The 6,716-nt window shown below is 47.7% G+C and overlaps 1 pseudogene; it reads right to left on the reverse strand.

Moving 5' to 3' along the window:
* LOC144114176 (CD109 antigen-like) overlaps positions 1–3,017 on the reverse strand; it is a 66,382-nt pseudogene extending 63,365 nt beyond the window's left edge.
* Positions 3,018–6,716: the final 3,699 nt, after the last annotated feature.

Here is a 6,716-nt window from a genome sequence, read left to right on the forward strand (position 1 = left end):
GACTTATGTCGTCATATGCCTTTTCAACGTCCATTGCTAAAACAGTACGCACATTGCGGCAGCGGGTAGATGACAAAACTGCAGATGCTAATGCAGCCAACCCGTCCTCTGTATCAATATATGAACGAAAGCCGATTTGTGCTGGGTGATAAAAACCCGTGTTGCTCTAGCCACTATGACAATTGTGTGGCTAGCATTTTCTCCGCCAGCTTGCACAGCGTAGGAGTTAAGGACGTAGGTCGCAAGATGGCAAGCTCCGACGGAGGCTTTCCTGGTTTCGGGAAAGGAATCACGACAGCGGATTTCCAGCTCTAGGGCACTACGCCATGCAACCATACTTTGCTTATGCTGTCAAGTAGTTGAGGGAGTGCATGCAGCGCTAGTCAGGTTCTAGTACACCTCGTGCTGTAAATTGTCCGGGCCGGGCGCTCTTTTCCGTTTCGCATCATCGCAGCCAGCAACTCACGCATAGAGAATGGACACGCAATTCCATCTACGTCGACATCAGACGGCCTTTGATATACATGCACTGGGATGCCTGCCATATTTAAACTAGCAGATGAAGAAGGCACAGCATCGTATTTTGGGAAAAACTTTCGCGCTACTTCTTTGGCGAAATCATCTGGCGACAAGTTAGCCGCGAAGCATGCGGTTGCCGCTGCGTCCGTCGAACGGCGACCGCGTTCCATTGTACGGAATGATCGCAAGAGAGAGGAATTCGAGGATTTTGCAGAAAATTGTTCGCGCCACGTATGCCACTGTCGCCGAGAGAGGTTGCGTTCATATTTGCGTGCCTTGGCTGTAAGATAGTGGATTCGCGTACGTGCCTGCGACGAAGTAGGGTCTCGCGTAGCAGCCAGCTCGGGTTGACGGCGTGCCGCCGACAAGTTAATAAGGCCGAGGTCTGGTGCCGGACGACCAACATCAGTCCAGGTGGTAGTTGTAGCACTGATGAGCGCTGTTTGTATGCGCTCAACAAGGATTGGCGAAGAATCTGAGGAGAGATTGTCCATACAGGAGCGAAAACTGTCCCAGTTGCTCACAGAACATTTGTAGCGTAAAGGTCGGAAATGTAAGGAGTGAAGACCGATGATGATAGGTTTATGATCACTTCCCCAGCAGTCTGGCTCCATGTGCCAGGAGGGAGTACCCGGACCCGACCACCACGTCAAGTCTGGAGCATAGGAAGCACTGCGAGTTTGACGCACTGGAAGTGTTGCTGTCCCAGGATGGTTGAGCAGCACAAATTGGGCATCCGTGAAGGCGTCCGTCCCGCACACGCCTGCCACAAGGGCTCGAAGTGGGGTACCCCCAATCCTGATGAGGGGCGTTAAAGTCGCCTCCGACTAAAATCGGACACCCCGGATACTGCCGACGGACACTTGTTATCCAGCCAAGAATATAACGGGAGGAAGCACCACCGGCTGGTCTAACGTAAAATGAAACCACCACAACGGTTCCCTTCTCAAGTTTCGCAGCCACTGCCACAACATCTTGATACGACGAGCACCAGTTTTCGAGAGCAAGGCGTACATGCTGAAAACGTGAGTCCACATACATTGCCGCCTTTCCCGGATGAGCAGCAGTTTGTACACGACGGTATATCATTGAAGGAGACATGTAGTCACTGAAGCCTGGAATCGATGACAAGGCGTTTGTTTCCTGTCGCAACATGGCCCATTCCTGGAGCTTGCGAATTTGTCGTCGGGTCTTGAGCTCTCCCACCTTCGTGAAAATGCCTCTGCAGTTCCACTGCAGCACACCAGCACGACTGCAACTTCCCATTTCTAGTTACTTGCCCAAGCGCTGTAGAATCATGGACGTCAGGTTGGACAATTGGTTGACCATAAACCGTAGCAAAGAAGTCGCAGAGTTGTCCAGTGGCATTGCGGTAATCTCTGAAGAGGCGGCAGGAAATGACACTGGTGGGCGGCAGGCAGGCGATGTTGCTGCGCCATTGATAGATGTGGCGGATGATTCCGCTGCCCGTCTACGTCGAGCGAGCAGTTCACGGTGTTGCCGGAGCTAGGTGACCTCCACTAAAAGACGTTCGAATTGTTCGTCAACTGCGGCCATATCGTCCTGCGGTAGTTCAGGCACACTGCGCTGCTTTGTTGGCTGTTTTCGGAGGCGTTCTTTTCGCACAGTACCGTTAGAAGGCTGCTGAGCTGAAGGATCATGCGAGGTGAACTCAGGGAGCTCCGGCCACTCGTAGTCATCCCACTGAAGAGCTGCGAACCGATTGGATGTCTGCAATGAATTTATACTGTCTTGTATTGGCAAATGCTTAGTTATTCGACGACGAGCCAGTTGTGTTGCCTTTTATTTTGTCGGACAGCTTGGAGATGTTATCTCGTGGTCGTCGGATTTACAAAGGCCACATCGATAAGCCACTTTCCCTTCCGATGTACTTTCACCGGCAGCAGTGAAGGGGCAGGATTTGCGCATATGTCCAGTAAGGAAGCAGTTATATCAATATACCGCACTCGGTTTATATGGCCGAGGCCGGAAAATACAGTCATAATAGTACAGACGGGCTGGTAATGTCAGAGGGCCTTTCAAGGTGACTTTGCAAGAGCGCCCCTTTTCCATGCGTCAGGCCTCGATGACACTGTGCGTGGGACAGTGCAGCTCACGCTGGATTGCAGTTTGATCCTCAGTGATATCGACGTTGTAGATGACGCAGCGCTGCGAGTTGGAGCCTTCAACTAAATACACTTGTACTGGCACTGATATTTCGTTTGTCAGGGAAATACTGGTGAGCGTTTGTAGCCGTTCTACGGCAGTCAGAGTCGGAAGCCATACTGCAATGGTGTTGGACTTTTTCTTGGCTGTGAAGCCCCGAAAACCTTTGGTTCCGAGGCACGCGTCCAAGTTAGCTTGTAAAATCTTGTTCGGTCTATCTGTGAGGCTTTTGTTGGCCAGTGATTTAATGGTCACTTTGTAAGAAGACGATCCGTGTGTAGGCTCCACCGAGTTCTCGATCGTAAGACAAGTGCGCTTACCTTTGCAGCCATGACTTGCCGAAGATGGAATCGCTTGGCTGTCTTTTGAGGGACGCTTGTGAGTTGCACAAGGGCACTTTTGCACGGGTAGAGGTGCCAATGGGTCCATTGGAATGCCCGGTTCTTCATGCCGTGCGGTTTGAGGCCCATCCGGTGGTGTAGAGATGATGGTCATTGGCCCTGGGGGCAGGTCACTCACGAGCAGTCCGGCATTTCGGGAAGACAGGAGAGGTGCATCAGCCGATGAACCGGGAACACAAAGCTGAACCTGGCGCCGCTGATCAGGTGTCGACTGCGTGGCAGGTGCTGCCACGAGAGACGCCGGCAGAGCTACCTCCGCCAGCGTGGCAGTGGAGGCACTAAGCCTAGCGTCAGTGCCCAGCTCAGCTGCACTCATGCATGGTTCCCAGGAGGCCTCAGACGGTGGGAGGACGTCCGGAGCTTCTTCAGAAGGCGAGGATGCAGTCGTCTTCAAATAGGGCACGGATTGACGTGAATGGCGAGGTTTTTCTGAAGAGCGATGTGCAGCCACTTTAGCAGGGACACACTTCTTCCTTCCACAGGAGTTCACTGTTCACGTTGTCATATGCACCCCTTATGTCCAGGAAGGTCAAATACAGAGGTCTGTTTTCCACCTTAGCTATTTTTTTGCACTCGGTAAGCACGAACAGGCTATCATTTAAGCGCCTACCACTTCTGAACCCGTTGTGAAGTTCTCCGAGTATTATATTACTTTCTACCCATGACTATATCTTTAATTTCACCACCTGCATCGCCAGCCTGTATATAACTGATGTTATCGTAATCGGTCGGAAGGATTTTATGTTCGTCTTACCGCCTTAACTTTTATAAATTAAATTTCATTTACTGTGTTTCCAGCTGTGCGGAATTCGCCTATTTGTTTTGATGGCCTCCAATGCTTTTATCGGCGTTTCCCTGCCGCTTGGGCCAAGTTCATTAATTAACTTGATTAGAATTTCTTCTATCCCTGAAGACGTGCATTTTGGAATATTTGCTTGCGCTTTTTTCCAGTTAAGATTGGTCAGTTCCAAACTGTTTTCTCCTACTTACCTGGTCTTAGTGATCACTCCTTGCTTCATTTCGATGTAAAAATTAAAATTCTTAATCGCCGGATCATCTTCAAGCCTATTAGAGATTACAAACGAGCGGACTATGATGCCATTAATCGTGAATTGGCTCTTTTCTTAAACAGATATTTACCAGAATTTTCACAGCGTTCTATCCACACTAACTGGGAATTGTTTAGGGACACTGTTGAACGTCTCACTAATTCATTTGTGCCACTAAGTCTTTTGCGGTGTAATAGACAATCACCATGGTTTAATGACATTTTAAAAAGGCTATCCAATAAGAAAAAGCGTTTGTTTAGCTCGGCGAAATCATCGAATTCGCAACAACGATGGGACGGTTACCTTTCTGCGGCCGCTGAGTACAAATTAGCTCTGAAAAATGCTAACGACTCCTTCTTTAACAGTCCTTTGCCTGCTCTGCTGATTAATAACCCTAGATAGTTTTGAAACACTGTGAACCAGAAAGACAGTTCGTCAGTACTACTTACATCTTCTGACGGCGCTGCATATTCACCTAATGAATGCGCTAGTGTTCTTAATAACGTTTTTGTTGCTGCTTTTTCTGGCAATGTTTGCCTTGCCAATCAGGAGTGTCCGGTCTTGGACGCTTTTCCCATGGATCCAATTCTTTTTGACACAACTGACATCCTGAGAATAATTGAAGAAAAAATTTCTTCCTCCTGTGGCGTCAATAACATTAATTCGAAATTTATGGTTAATACAAAGATGTACAGTTAAATGATCCTTACCAAACTGTTTGATCAGTCTCTGGAAACAGGCTGTATTCCCAATGACTGGAAGGTTGGGAGGGTGATTCCGCTGCACAAGTCTGGCGATAAACATTGCCCTGATAACTTTCGCCCTGTGTCGCTCACCAGCATTCCATGTAAAATCATGGAGCATGTCATCTACTCTCATCTTGCTAGCTTTTTAGAATCCAATTGCATTTTCAGTAATGCCCAACACGGCTTCCGTAAATGATTTTTATGCGAAACGCAACTCATATGCTTCACAAATGACTTGCATTGCATTCTAAATCGCGGATCCCATGCTGATTCTATATTTATGAATTTTTCTAAAGCATTTTTCTTAACCTAAACAGCCTTAACATCGATTCCACATTACTTGCATGGTTGTATTGTTTTCTTTCAAACCGAAGTCAGTTCGTAACAGCAAATCACGTCAATTCAGATTCCTCGCCTGTTGGCTCTGGTGTGCCTCACGGGTCCGTTCTTGGGCCCCTCCTCTTTCTCATTTATATAAACGACTTACCAACTACTATATCGTCTTCCGTTTGTCTTTTTTCCGATGACTGTGTTATTTACTGCGAAATTAATGACGATAATGATACATCTGTTCTTCAGTCAGATATTAACAAGGTACTTTGGTGTAACCTGTGGAATATGAAGCGAAACATGACTAAATGCAAGCATTTGCCCATTTCTCGTCTTTCTACTACACACTCTACCTACCGCATTAATGGCATCACTCTTGAAACTGTGTCGTCTTATAAATATCTGGGTGTTCATTTCTCTTCTAACCTGTCTTGGAAACCTCATGTTGAATACATTATAAATAATGCTAACCGCATCCTTGGATACCTTAGCAGAAATTTTTTGTGTGCACCAAGTTCATTAAAACTACTACTTTACAAAACTTTGGTCCGCTCTAAATTGGAATATGCTTCATCGGTGTGGAACCCTGGGGTCGAATCTCTCATTTCTGACTTAGAATCAATTCAAAACCGGGGTTGTCGTTTCGTACTTTCCAACTATCATCGTACTAGTAGTGTAACTGCCATGAAATCTAACCTTTCCCTCACGCTTCTTTCCCATCGCAGGTCAATACTTCATTATGTACTTTTCACAAAATTTATCATAATCCTTATCTTAAAGAGAGGTTGTTAAAAAGACCATCATATATTTCAGCACGCATTGATCACCGCCACAAAGCTTGGATCCCTCCTTGTCGCACGAGATGTTTTCACGATTCATTCATACCCAGAACTTGTGTCAGCTGAAATCACCTTCCCCACAATATTGCTGAAATTACTGATACTGTTCCCTTTCGTAACGCTGTTACTGATTTTATATAAGTCTCTGTCTATATCTATGTTTTATTTTATTAGCTGCTGTTTTGTTTTGTGGTTTGTTTTGAGTAATGCTGCCTTTTGCTAGTGCTGTGTGACATTCCGTGTGTGCTACGAGGATCCACGTTCGACGGCGCGGCGTAGACGGAGACCCGTGACAGCGGCATCATCAATTACCCAGCCATGCTCTTTGAGTGACGACCAGAACAACCGGACCCGCCGCCGCCCCGGGGAAACAGGCTTTATCCTCCCCAATTTCCGGGCACATTCCAGGACAAGGGAGCTGTCAGCGGGCCAGAGCGCACCGTACCACAGCCGACGCTATGCGCTACCGCGAAGACAACATTCTTTCCCTCCTTCCCCTTTCTTTGTGGGCTATCGCCGGGAAGGCACCCACAGCTTCCCGCCGTGCCTCGTGAACAAAAGCGCATTCCCAGAAGGGCCGTGACGGACACCTGTCATGGCGGACAGGCAGTACTCGCCAAGAATGTGGAAAGACAGGCGCTAGTGAATTAGCTCCGAAGAGAGAGC

This window comes from Amblyomma americanum, chromosome 1 (assembly GCF_052857255.1).
Source record: "Amblyomma americanum isolate KBUSLIRL-KWMA chromosome 1, ASM5285725v1, whole genome shotgun sequence".
Taxonomy (NCBI): Eukaryota; Metazoa; Arthropoda; class Arachnida; order Ixodida; family Ixodidae; genus Amblyomma; species Amblyomma americanum.